This window comes from Protopterus annectens, chromosome 4.part0 (genome assembly GCF_019279795.1).
Source record: "Protopterus annectens isolate FY-2018-M chromosome 4.part0, PAN1.0, whole genome shotgun sequence".
Taxonomy (NCBI): domain Eukaryota; kingdom Metazoa; phylum Chordata; order Ceratodontiformes; family Protopteridae; genus Protopterus; species Protopterus annectens.
Genome location: NC_056733.1, coordinates 583,330,540 through 583,345,091, shown reverse-complemented (window position 1 = coordinate 583,345,091; position 14,552 = coordinate 583,330,540). Strand labels below are relative to the sequence as shown.

Here is a 14,552-nt window from a genome sequence, read left to right as displayed (position 1 = left end):
CTTTTCACCACTGGTATTACCAGTCATCCTATAGAAGTGAAAGCTGTACAAAACATCCAGTGGTTAATACAATAAAAGTAATATGTACAAATGCTTTCATACAAAAGCAAGGTGCCATATCAAACATGTTTTGTACGCCATTGACTGCTGTATTCAGTCTAAACGGCACTAGTTGCAATGCAAAAGTTGCACTAAGTTCAGCTGAAGCCATTTCTGAAATGTTTTTCACTATTTATGTGGCCTCCTAAACTGCCACCTGCTCTGTGGTATCTTCCACAACTGATCTGTTTTTGTGGTAGCTAAGCAACGCATTGCAGAATGACCAAAACTACATTTGCATGCAGGGACTGACTAGTATTTGTCTGGATAACTCTCCTTGGAACCATCTGGATCATGCAGTATCATTTAATATCTGAATCCTTGCTGATATGATCATAGAGGATCGGACTATAACAATTCATGGTTTTGATGCTCAGTAACTGAGGACACAGTGATCCACAACACCTATCAGTGAATGCATTCTTAAGCTAGAGTTAACTAAAGCTACTATCACTCCAATAGCTGATGCAGAGGAAAATGAAGGAAGTTGTGAATGTTTACTATTTAATTCATCTCCTCTCACTTCTCTGGAGCCGTTTGCTTGCGCTACGTAAACACTCCTCCCCATATCATTTTTTTTTCACAGGCACTTTTCTTAGCACAGTTGATTGCTGTGTGGTACTCAGATGCCTGTGAAGTGCTGTGTTTTAGCCAGGCATCAACTAGGTTAGCCAGCAGATAAAGTAATTATTTCTAGATGGTTGTGTTCTTATGCACAGCAAATATTTTCCAAATACATTCTTGCACAGCTTAATTTTAAGTAGTAATACCACCTGCTATGAATTGTTATTACAGGTTGAACATCTAAGAAAATGCAGCTTTTTGAGTTAGAGAAAACAAAGAAAAGAATTATTCTGCAAAACTGCTGGAGTGGGTCTATCACCTTCAAAAGTTACAATAATGCAAATTAATGAATACACATATAAATGAATGGTGACTGAGATAAAAATACAACCCTGAGACATCACAAATGTTTAACAAGTAAAATTAAGCTAAAACTCTTCCCCGCAAGTGTCAGCTGTCCCTTTAAATAGAATCCCATCAAAGATTAAAGCAGATTCTTGTTAGCACTATTTTTTCTTTGTAGAGGGTATCTTCCTTGGTAAATGTTTTATGCATATCCTAAACTGAAGCATGCAACACAGATACCTTATCCTGCAAACCTAGATTAAGTCAGCCCCTTTGTAGTTGGGCTAGAATGTCAAGGCTAAAAAAAAGGTTGGCAAACCATATATTTGTTGGGACTCTACACAATGCAGTGTTATCACAGTAATACAGTACTGGCAGTGAGCAACATTTTAATAAAAACATGTAATTCAGTACAGCAGTTTGTAATTAGTATGTAATGAAACTGACTAATCAAAGATCAGTCCTGAATGCAATGTGATCCAAAGTGAGATAGAATTTCCAGTTCCTATCTCAGGCAGCTAATGTGAGCATGCAGGCATACGCACATGGCACCCTCACTGACTCACAGCGTTAATTATTGATGCTTCTGTATTTGGGAAAGGAAGCTCGTCTCTCATACCTTGCTGCACAATGTCCTGCCTGACTGGATTGCAAAAGAGTCACAAAACTGAGTAAGATTTGAATGGCTTTACCGGAGTAATTGCTGTCATTTCACTTCGAGAGGTTTGAGATGGATGAGCAGGTAGATGTAAATATGGCTTACCTTTTGTTATGGTTTCATGTAGGACAACCCTTTGCAGAAAAAAGTGCTCAGGGTAGTAAGTAAAACTAGCAAAGGGGAATTCTGACCAGTTCAGATAAAATAAATGGCTGCTTATTGTTACTGTTTATTTTGTGAGACACTATTATATTCATTGCAATTTTCTTGTTCTAAAGTAAAAAGGCAATAATTAATGACTGACTATTGTTATTTAATGTTTTATACCAGTTACTAAGTACAAGCTTTACTACTATACAGTTGAAAAGCCTTCTGTAGCTGAAGACATATAAAGGGACATCTTATATCTTTATGTAGGAAAAATAATGTTTCATCTAGTTACAAATACCCCTTATCCTGCTTGAGAAAAACTTACTGTGTGCAAATTTTACAGACGTGTGCTTAGCAAAAAGTGGTTCTTTAGTATTCATCCCTACTAATGATGCAATAATGATGTCAAAGTTTTACAAGCAGCTTAGACAGTGGTTTTACATTCATATTATAATTCCCAACCAAATAATCCTATAGTTAATGTAATGAGTTACAAACAAGGTGTACCGGCAGACCCAAGTCTGATATCACATTCTCCAAATGAATACTGTGTGACTCAAGTAAATCATGTAATGAGATCAAAGCTTCCATTTCATGCCTGAAAACTTAAAGTTCTGCCTTGTGGATTACCTTTGTGTAAATAAATAAATATTTTATGACAGTACGAAACTAGGCTTCTAACAGTATAGGTATGTACTTCAAGAGAACACCATATCCATGCTGAAACTAGGCTGGTGTCTTTCATCAAATTAGTTATTTTCCCTGCATTACATACACTGGACAATGACATCAGGTATTGACCCATTGATATGGTTATGTCTACTATACGAACATGAGCATTTATATGAATATTATACAACTATTGACACCTGAGGAAATGGGAATTTTTTGAAAAAAACTTCAAGAGCACATTTCACTTTATGTTTTATCTGTATCACTCATTTTAGGTAACCCTATTTATCTTTTTAATTTATTTTTTAAATCATAAGTTAATATGGTTACAGGATTACTAAAGAGTAGGAGTGCATTTTCAAAATGTGACACAAGAGTTATTTACTTATTTGGTAAGCACTACTGTGAGCTTGTCATAGACTGCTGCTTTAAAGTCCTGTCCTAGGCATATATGGTGGGGAGTACAACTTTGAGGTGGGTAGCAGTTGATGTGCGTATGATTCTTGTATTTTGGATTAGCTATGACAACCAAGCTCATTGCTATGAGCTTGCACCAAATATCTTTCACACATACCATTCCAGAAACCACCAGGTTTGGATAATGCAGACTCCATCCCTGCATTCAAAGATCCTGTATTTAAAAAGAGTGGATACCCTGAACATACCCTACCAGTGTCTACCACAGCTAGGTATTCTGGCTCCATGTGTAGTTCACTGATCTGCCCCCCTTTTCCTTTTAAAACTGTAGAAAATAAAATGTAGCAAGATGCTCAGTACAGCTAAATACCACCTTCAATGCTGAAGTACTACAGCCTTGATGCAAATGCACAACCTGAGTTCAGAAATGAATACTGGTACTATATTACCTCCTGACTTGCATCTGATGATCACACTCCCTAACAATTTGCACCCTGGGCAGCTGTCCCCATCATACTACCCTAGTTATACTTCTGACCAACAAGTGCAAATGGGCTGTTAGCTTGCTGGTCACCTGGTTGCTGTCACTAATTTGAAAAGGCAAAAACCCGACCTCTCTGTAATTCAGTTCTGTTACACCCATAAGTACACTCACCCACAACCCTAAAAGTCTCACCTTCCCTCTCCCAACCCTCACTCTGTAACTTTAACTGTGAAGTTCCTACTCACTCTGCAACCCTAATCCCAAATTCCAGTCTCCCTACACCTAAACTTAATCTAAAACCTCACTCCTTAAACCTAAAACTCCTAGTTGCTCCCTATCCCTAATCCTAAACTCTGTTCCCTAATTCCAAACCCTAAATATTACTTAGTCACCCCCAACCTGAACTGTAAAACTCCCACTTGCTCCCAATAACTGCTGCACTTTCCTTACTTAAATCTGAGTACCTGATCAAGTGGCAGCCTATGTGATCTGCCTGGAAAACGAGAACCCAGCAGTGACACCATGGTCTCTGAGCAGCCAGGATCAGCCAAATGATGGAAACTCACTCTTAATACTTGCTGCAGTCCAGTGTGCTATCACTTATGAAACTGTGGCCCACGGTTTTTAAACTCTGGCACATAGTTTAAACCAAGCCATCTGATGTATCACTTCAAGTTAGTACTTTATGAATCGATGTGCTTTAAGTACATTCAGATTAGGAGCCATAGGTTCATTATAGCAGTTTCTAACACAATGTACCATAAATCTGATGCAAACTTCACCTAAAGTGCTTTTTCCAGAATCTAGCTAGATAACAAAAGTTGATAACTAGTATACAGTATAAATGCTTTTATTTAACAATAGGCAAATACTGCTCACATGAATCACAAATTTGTACCACATCTGGACTTGTAGCCTTCTTGACATGTAATAGTAGGGCCTATAGATTTTATATGCACATTTTTTCATCTGTGTTTGATTACTGCTCTGACATAGTATAAATGGAAATGTGAAACTAATTTGTGATGAAGCTTCCACACATGAACTGCATAAGCAATGAGTACTTTGATTATTATTATTTTTATTTCTCCAGTAGGAAGTTTGTTTGTGTCTTTCAGCTTTTCCCAGTTGGGGGTTGCCACAGCGGAACTCCGGTCCGCTAATGACTGGCAGTGGATTTTTACGTACCGGGTTACCAGCCCTGACGCACAACCTTCAATGAAGGCATGCCCCATTCACATATGCCTCCACATAGAAGACGCTCTAGCTGAGAATCGAATGGGACAACGTTTTGCTATGAGGCGACAAGACACTTAAATCATGTACAAAACAGGCTAGAGGAATAGATTCCTGTCCCAGAGACTTACCATATTCTGGAACAAGCTACCTATCTATATCAAACAAAGGTCCTCATTAGCACTCTTCAAGAAAAATCTTGATGATTGGATGGGAAATAGGAAATTCACCCCAGGGATCACTTCTGTGGCTCTGCTCGACAGGGGCACAGGAAAATAATTTTCTTGGGTGGCAAAAGCCAGGGAACCTTGTTGGTTATGCTTACTTTGGCCCTTGGGCTGATAGCCTAGTATCTACCTATGAACCTATGAATTTTTTGCACTGACATTTTCTGTATAAACCTGTAGAGATTCAGAACCTGTTCATCTTCACTATTGCTACTGTCCTTAAGCCTATAGAAAACAATTACTTTGTTTGATAATTATGTGTTTTTTAATTTCTCATGTAGGAAGCAGAACACTTAAATCATGTTTTTATCACATTTTGCTCTGACATTTTCTATGTAAACTTATAAAAATTCAGAACCTGTTCATCTTCATACTTGCTGCTCTGCTAAAGCCTCTGTAGTCCCTGATGCATTCTTAACAAAGAACAATGCAATAAGTTGGCACAGTATTCCCCATATTAATTTGCTATTAAAACATTCTTTTTCTTTTCTGTAGGTAGACCAGACTCTGAACCTCTGAGAATTAACCTGATGTCTTATGGACTGGATTTTTTGCTTCTTTTTCCACAGTCACAGACTACTGGTGGAACCGTTCAGTGCAGACCAAGGCTTAAAGTGGACTCTAGTGTTATACCTGACTCTGTTTCACCAATGAAAGTACCTGAAAGCCATAACCAGGGTAAGTATTTTGATCAAAAAAACCTGAAATATATGGCAACTATATAACACTGTGATGTAGTACAATCTATGCAGTATCAGCAGCTTAACAGGTCTCACACAGCCTTTAGGACCGAAAGCTCAGAAGTCTGTGAGTTTTATTCCCACCTCCCCAGCTACTTGGATTAATCTTCCATTATTGACACTACAGTACAGCATAAAGGACATGCTACACTCTTGAGTGTGCTATAATTTTGACAAGATATTAAACCAAGCCTGGGTTGATGGTAGTTCAGGTGGATGGAAAAATCCAGTGGCACATACTGACAAAATAAGTTAGAGGAGTTCCCTGGAGCCCTGGCCAAATTTCCCCTAATCAGTGTGAACATCACCTTGGGTCTCCCCTGGAAAGAGGCCAATGGCTTAGTCTGACTAACCTAGTCAACAAAACCGTAAATAATAAATAAACCAAGACTTTACTTGTGTTTTGGCATGTAAAGTCAGTACACACCTCTGGCTCAGACTGTGCCCTCTTCTAAGGGGAAATGACTGACATCTCTACCTGTAGTTGCCTTCTGCAACACCAGTAAGACATTTTCCCCTGATGTCCCTAGTCACTGGCAGAGATGATACTGTGGTAGAAAATCACTCTGCACCTAGTGAAAGGAGTACTGGAAATATCTGCTGTATCATTCCCAAAACAGTCTGGTAACTTTCTGGGTTCAAAACTGCCCAAACTGAATGTAATATTTGCTATGTTTATGACTGGCATTAAGTGTTGTGCTTAATCTAGGATTGCCCCATAATGTTGCTGTAAAATTGCATAATTAACTTATATCAGAGCCTTTGGCATTACTGACTGTTATACCCTCTTGATAACATTTGTCAAAAGGGCCACTTGATCTGTGAATCGGTGTGGAGAGGTAGATACAGAGAAAAGATGCTACAGAAATTATAATAAAATAAGTAGTGCATGAAATGTGTATAAAGCTTAAAATACTGTATATCAGTAATAACTAATGCTGTGAATATATAAAAGTAGTGAGACATGGCATTAATAAGACAAGTCAGATAATTTAGTATTAATAACTAGTGAGCAGTGAAGTGTCTTTTGTCACTTGCATCTGACGCATTAATATTTTATCCTCCCAGTAGGGGTTAGTAATGTTGGGGTATCACCTTACCTAAGCAAAGGATAAGTTACCCCATTATTACCTTTTGGGAGCATCTCTCACTCATTGCTAAACTGTAGATATATGAGTTACAGAATTCAGCTTGGAGACGCATAGAAGATAATTATTATTCTAATAAAACTGTGTTTATTTAGGTGTTGCATAAAAAAGCTTACACATTCACACATTAACCAGTTATTACACTCTGTGGAGACAAAAACAATGTTGACAGACAGAAGGATAGAAATAAGTAGATATATAAAATAGCTCATTATTTCTCTTCATACCTTTACATGTTAAAAACTTTATTTCCTGTATGTAAGATGCATGACAATAGGAAATACCTACAAAATTTAAAGGTAAATTAAAACTGGTTCTAAGAACATGATTTCAGAATTTGTTTGGGTAACTAATCAGAGCTTGAATTCTCTTTAAAATGTGTATTAATTGCATGGTGTTATTTTAGTACCTTTCTAGCATTTAGTCTGTGTAGCCGATAAGCTCATATATAGTGTATATAGTTAGAGAGTACCTCAGTGAAAATCAGCTTTATTAAAAAAAGTCTTCATGTAATATTACATTTATTTATTTATTTTACATTTGATGACTGGGTTTGTCTGACTGAGCTGAAGAGCCCTTTTCAGCAGAGGCCTGAGGAGAAAAGCTCCAACATATTATACAATTTTCATTATAAATTTGCATTAAACAGCAATGTTACAGGATTATTATAAGGCATTAAGTAGGAATACAATGTTATACAGTGTCAATAATCAGGAGAATAGCAACGCTCTTTCAAGATGTATAAAAAAAATATGTTATTAAGATGAATATAGTTTTTGGGGTAAGTGGTTACAATAACACAGTTTTTTATCATGATGTAGTTGCATGAAGGCAAGACAATTACAATAGAATGTTTCTCTGAGGTAATTTGCTTAATAGATTTTAGAAGACAGTAGAAAGAGTAGTCAAGGAAGATCAGAGAGAGCTAGTGAGAAGAGTGAGTTAAGTGCAGAAAGTAGATTAAGGTATGAAAAGTAGGGGATGTTTAAGGAGGGAGAGTGCAGTGGCAGGACCAGTGACTTTTAAAGTGCTCTTTGGTGGCTGTCTTAGATTGTTTAGGATGTGTAAGGGTCCTGATTTCTAGTGGGAGCCTATTCCAGGCAATAGTGGGGTGATAGCTGTACATGTTACGTCCAAATTTATACTTGGGTTTGTAGATTTGTGGTAGGTCTTGGTTAGAGCTTCAGAGAGGTGTGGAGGGAGAATAATGGGAGATAAATTACTTAATATTTCTAGTAATTAATTTGTGTTTTTCAATGTGTGAAATGCTTACAATAAGTAACACAGTATTTCCAGTCAAGTAGACTACAAAATATGGCAGATATTGTAGTAGCAAGAATTCACAAGTTAATTGTCTAAGTTTGCCCCCACCATACACCCATACACCTCCTCTTATATGAAATTCTTTTCAGCATTTTAGTCATTTAGAAAGCTGATGAACAGTACTGTATGACTTCATGTATTCCCTGGAATTTGTACACTTGCAGGAAAGTATGGCCATTCATTCGGAAGTAGACACAAGGTATTCATTACAGAAAACAATCAAGCACGATGTGTGAAACTAACTTAGCCCTTTATGCCTTACTGGTTGCCTCAGTTTGTCTTACATTCTGAATGCCACATAGCCATTTGAATGTTTGCAATGTAGAAGGAACATGAACATGAAAAGCTATAATCCCTACAAGCTACCCTCCTATACAACGCCCTGCATACTGAGGAGGTCAGAGTGTCATGTGAAGTCACTGGTGAGCCTGCTGGTTACATGTTCAGGCTATCATATGTTGGCCTGTTTAACAGCTGTCTTTGGAGAATTGTACATTTATTCCTTGACTACCAAAGTAAATAATTTTTTCCATGGCCAATGCCATTCTTATGATTACTAGTCCTATCCAGACCACCCTGAGCACCAATTACCAGATTTTAATATTCTGTATGGCACAATCCATTTGATTCCTATTTGTTTAATTTTTATTTCCAATAGGTTGCCCAATTGAACTAATATCCAATTTCATTGAAGTCCTGGGGAGAAAAGCGTTACTATTATAAGTAGTAGACATACATTATACAAATTTACAGGCAGTGTTAATTTTTGCCATGTAGTACACAAAATGCTTAAAATACAACAAAGTCGGTTAATACAATTACATATGCTGCCAGCTAACAATGAAACATATATTACTGGCAATAAGTTTATATTTTGACTTATACAAATATAATTATTTTGTAACAGACTGAGACAAACCATTGTTGGTATATAAAGCTGGATAATATGAAATATGTATAAAAATAATAGGTACATCAAGGTATTACTGCAGCTATCATAGCATTTTTATTTTACAGGAAAGAAAACGTTGTCACAATACATGCTGGCAGCATGTGTAGTAAGCACATCATAAACATTATTTATTTGTTATGATTTTGATAGATGCAGTAAAACAAAGAAACAATAATATCTTCAGTAATGAGAAGTTTGAAGGAAAAATGCTAGAGTGGTTTGACTTAATGTGGCATATATTTCTCATATGTTATATGTGGGGTGTGTACAAATGTGCACTCACAAGGCATTCTCTGCCGAATGAGACAAGTGTAACAAGCTAAGTGATATTTTCACACCTAGAATTACCAGTTTAGTTTTGGTAGTGATCCTGTGTTCCAGTTCTGCATAACTTTACTGGCCAAATGTGTTACGACATTAAGTAGCCTGTACCAGAATTTGGCCTTTAAGTCACAAGAGATGGCATCTCCAAATGAATTGTGATTTGGTGGGAACAAAAGATCTATGTGTATGAAGATCTAAACTTGCAAACCTATCAGCTCTGGAATGTTACATCTCCAACAGCCTGTAGATAACCTTATATTTATGAGCATGCTTGAAAAACAAGTTAAAAACACACGACAATGAAACATAAATATCTTCAGAATAGTAAATGCTGTTTGTTGTTGTGTCTTTCGGCTTTTTCCCAGTTAGGGGTCGCCACAGCGGAACTCCGGTCCGCTAATGATTGGCAGTAGATTTTTACGTGTCGAGTTGCCGGCCCTGACGCACAACCTTCAACAAAGGTACGCCCATTCACGCATGTCTCCACACAGAAGATGCTCTAGCTGAGAATCGAACAGGACAACGTCTTACTGTGAGGCGGCAACACTACCGCAGCACCACCATCGCAGTATATAGAATAGTAAATGCTGTTTAAGAAGTATAAATATAATTTTCTTCAGTGAAAACTATTCTTTACAGGGGCAAATTCTAATATATCATAGTATGGGACTAGTGCATTATAAAATATCCAAATTTTCAGCATCATCTGTTTCAGATGATACAAATTAATACTTTGTAAATTATGGATTTGGCAATATTAATGAAAACACGGAAATAATGCAGGGTTCACAAAGGCTTAAAAAACAGTTTGCAATATCTCAGATATAATGCATTATATATAGGCTGTGTTAGTGTATTTTTGTCACCTACTGTGACATTTTACAGAATACCCCATAATAACATGAACCTCTCTGTTATAAAAATGCTCTCCTAAATATAAAAGTATGCATAAGTAAAAAAGAATAGTTAATTTCTTCAATGTGGTGCCCCCATGACAAACTAATGCAGTACCATTTGCCTTTCAGATGTTGTCTATCATTAACTGGTGACAATTCAAAACAGTATTAGGATGCCATAAGGAGTTATAGGTGCATTTGGAAACACACCAGAAGGTGCTACAGCTATGGATAAGTTAACCCCCACATACACTATATATAAGGTTTAAGTGTTTGTTTAATTGGAGACTTGTACTGCTATAGAGATGACGACATGTAAAGTAAAAATATATGTGATGTTAATTGTTTGTTAAATTCAGCCATTTCAATTTATTCAGTGGCTCATGAGTGCACACACACACAGACACACACACACACACACACACACACACACACACACACACACACACACACACACACAGATACACACACACACATTCCTTCGATGTACACATGGAGGCAAATCCCAATCATTACTGTAAACTGGTGCATATGTAGTTTAGTAGGTTAATAAGCAAGATGGTCTAAAATAGTTTAGAAATAAGTAATTCAGACAGCAGGTGGTGGTGTGATGTAGGTATTGGCATTTCTGCCTCCTAGCACTTGATTCTCAAATATGGCTCTGGGCTTGGATGTCATCTGTGTGGAGCCTGCATGTCCTCCCCTTTGTCCACATGTGGTTTGTCTGGATGGTCTGGTTTTCTTCCATATCCTCAAGACCCATCAAGGTCAATGGATAATCCTCTAAATTGCCCATAGTTGTCCTTACAGTACAAGAATAAGGGTAGTTATATGTTTAGGCATGTATACATGCATCCTGTAATGAGGCTTACACTCCGTTCAGGATTGTTTCTGAGTGCTGTAATAGGTACTGAACCCCCCATAACCTTGACTAGGATTAAGAGTATTACCAACATATGAATCAATAAATTCATGAATAAATAAAAAGGCACCTTAGCTCTGATGGTGTAAATCAGGAAGGCACTGATTCAGTACAGCTACCCATTTGTCTGACTGCTTTTTTCTTGTTGTCACTATATATTTGTCCATATACAGGGAATCATTCATAATAACCCACAAAGTATTTCACAGTATGGAGCTGCTTGCATGAACAACTGTTCAGGTGATAAATAGATTGCATTATTTGGATGGCTTATATTGGTGACCACAGAAAACAATTCTTTTACTAGCCCAAAACTTACACCAAACTTCTAATACTGAAAATGCTACCTGCAGGTTTTGATTTGTTCAGAAATGAGAGTCTTGTTCTTTTATTAGCTATTATTAAATATATTTAAACCATTCATTGTGGCTGATCTGTGTAGAGATATTTAAGTTTTGAGAGTACTTGCATATTTATTTGGTGACACTGTGTGGGCCACTCCTAATAGCCTTGCTCTTGGTCAAACTACTATTTGTATTAATATTACTATTACACACTAAGATTGGACACCCTTTGTTAAGGGCCTTAAAGTGGCTGATAAGGAGTTGACAGGTGGCAGTGGTAACTACCTTATAGTCTGGGTAGAAGGGGTTATAGCTAGTAAACCTGTGCCAGCCTCTCCCAGGTGTGTGTGTGTGTGTGTGTGTGTGTGTGTGTGTGTGTGTGTGTGTGTGTGTGTGTGTGTGTGTGTGTTTGTTTGTGTGTGTGTGTGTGTGTGTGTGTGCGCACATGTGTAAATCAAACCTCAAAGAGTGTGTGTGTCAGCTACTTGGCAAGAAACGCAAAGCTCTGTTTGGACAGAGAGGATGCTGGTAGGTCTTGGCTTGGTCACTCAGCTGAGATTTCAACTTTATAGCTGTGTCAGTGGGGAGTCTTATTAGAGATCTGGAAAATGAGGGAGAAACCAGCCCTGGACTAACTGTGGTCTCTGTGTGCTCTTAAGGGAAATTACACTTGATGCAGAGAGCTGCATCTGGGAATAGTGTGTGTACTTGCTATTCTACCAGTGTATGTCCCCCACTGGTGCCAATGGTGAGGATTGAGGCTCCTTGATTACTGGTCTAGTGGTGGGGTGATCACATTATTGGTGAGCAGTGGTGGGATCACCACATCACATATTAGGATTCAGTGGTGTGGATATTGAACTCCTGTAGCCTAACAGTGGTCACTAAAGAAGGTGTTTGTACTCTCAAGCACCCACATGGTAGACATTCAGAGTTTCATATCACAGTAGTTGTATTTATTTTTTGTTAGCTTAGTTAGTCAGAAGGGGACAGCAGGCAAGGATGTCAACAGAGGAGTATGGCAAGCTGACAAGGAGCCAGTTGGCTGAGATGTGCCAAGACAAAGGACTGGTGCATGCCAACCTGACTAAAGCAGAAAGGATTGCAGCCTTAGTCACAGTTGCATCACAAACCAGTAACCAGGAAGACAACCAGACTGGCCTTGGGGATGTACAACTCTCAGAAAATGGACAGTTCAACTTTGCCTCAGATGACTTAAAAATTCATCTTTAGTTAAAGAGACTTGAACTGAAGGCCAAACATTTGGAACTAGAATCAGCAGAAAGACTGCGGCATTTGGAGGCTGAAAAAAAGGAGAAACAGATGACATTAGAATCAGCAGAGAAACTGAGATGTCTGGAAGCCACAGAAAATGAGAAGCAGGGGTAACATAAAAAGGAGATGCTGAGTCTTTGCCATGGTCATGGAGGTAATGGGGAAGGGAATAAGTGAACCCCAGAAGCAAAAAAGATAAGTTAATTTCTTCCACAATTTACAGAGGGTGATAATTTGGATAGTTTTATTCATATGTTTGAAAGGGTTTGTAAACAGTATAATGTTGGCCAAGGGGTCTGGGTACAGTTTCTGACCCCCTTACTCTATGGTAAAATTGTAACTGCTGTTTCTAAATTGTCTGAAGCTGATTACTTAAATTATAATACAGTTAAAATTGTTTATTAAAGTGTTTTAAGTTAACACCTGACGCTTATAGGAAAAAGTTTTGTGAGCATAGACGCAAGGCAGATGAAAGTGTGCGTGAATATATTGCTGAACTAAGCACTTATTTTCCTAAGTGGGTGAGTGGTTGTCAGGTCATCATTTTTGAAGGGCTGTCAGACCTTTTGGTGAGTTAGGAAAAAAGGGAGGCCTATACCTAGTGAAAAGGGCATCACTGCACAGGAAGGGGATACCCAGTGCTGCACATGTGTCTGAGGGAACCCATGGTGGGCAGCCTAAACCACCCCAACAGAGTCTGCCAGTAACAGGGCAAGCCACTAGTTTGGGTACATGGCCAAAATCAAGAGTTAAATGTTTTAAATGTAACCAGTGGGGCCATGTAGCATATAGATGTCCAAGGAGGCAAGGTGGGGAACAAAAGGTGGGGGAGTCAGTAAGTGGGAATGACAGAATGACAGCAGTAAGATGTCTGGAGACAACAAAGGTACCAAACTACTACAAGAGGTTATATCCCATCTTAGTAGATGGGAAACAGGCCACTGCTAAGAGAGACACAGCATCTGACCTAACCATTCTGAAGCATGCAATGGTTAAAGAGGAGCACTACTTGCTTGGGCAGTCTACTCCAGTCAGAGCTTTAGGAGGGATCCGATTCAAAATACATTTGGATAGGGTTCACCTTGAATGGGACAGTGGAAAAGGAAGCAAGCAAGTAGGTGTGCTTGAGGATATCCCTGCAGATGTTCTGATAAGGAATGATTTTGATAATATATTATCAAAGATATTTTGTAGAGTGCTTGTGCTTGAAATGTATCCACAGTGTGCCCTGCTGGAAAAGAACAGAAATGTACATGCACTATTGTAACTGTTTAAATATATATTTTAACAGTGGAAATTGGAATACAGGAGGTTAACTTCAGAAAAATAACTGTAATTAAATAACTTTATGGCTAGGCCGTAAAAAGACAGTATCTTTCAGTTTCAGTGCAGCAGGATACACAATGTCTGTATTAGGGAGATTTCTGTATTGTCTTTAGGGTGAAATAATTACTAGTCTTGAAATGTAGGAATGTCATTGTTTTATGACTTCCAGCATCTGCCAAAGGTTTGAGATCTATGTATTTTCACAGGTAGGTGCTAAATACTGCCAGCTTCCAGCAGTGGGGGGGGGGGGTTCACCTGAGATAGAGTTAAATGACAAGAAATTATGTCTTTCTGCAAGCTATTACAGCAGTAATATTTGAGATATTAATTTCAGAAGTCTCTTAGTGAGACAGAACATTCTGTATTCTGTCTTGGACCTGGCAACAAGACCCATTCACTACACATCTGCCTTGCTCTATAAGTAAGTTTTTAGGGTATAGTAACTCTCTT

At 38.1% G+C, this 14,552-nt stretch overlaps 1 long non-coding RNA gene across 1 annotated transcript in view; it reads left to right on the top strand.

Moving 5' to 3' along the window:
- Nucleotides 1-1,554: 1,554 nt before the first annotated feature.
- The window catches only part of LOC122799453, a 57,533-nt gene continuing 44,535 nt past the window's right edge, over nucleotides 1,555-14,552 (top strand). The window contains exons 1-2 of the long non-coding RNA XR_006364473.1: nucleotides 1,555-1,750; nucleotides 5,348-5,530. This is a non-coding gene — a long non-coding RNA (uncharacterized LOC122799453). The remainder of the gene's footprint in view (nucleotides 1,751-5,347; nucleotides 5,531-14,552) is intronic.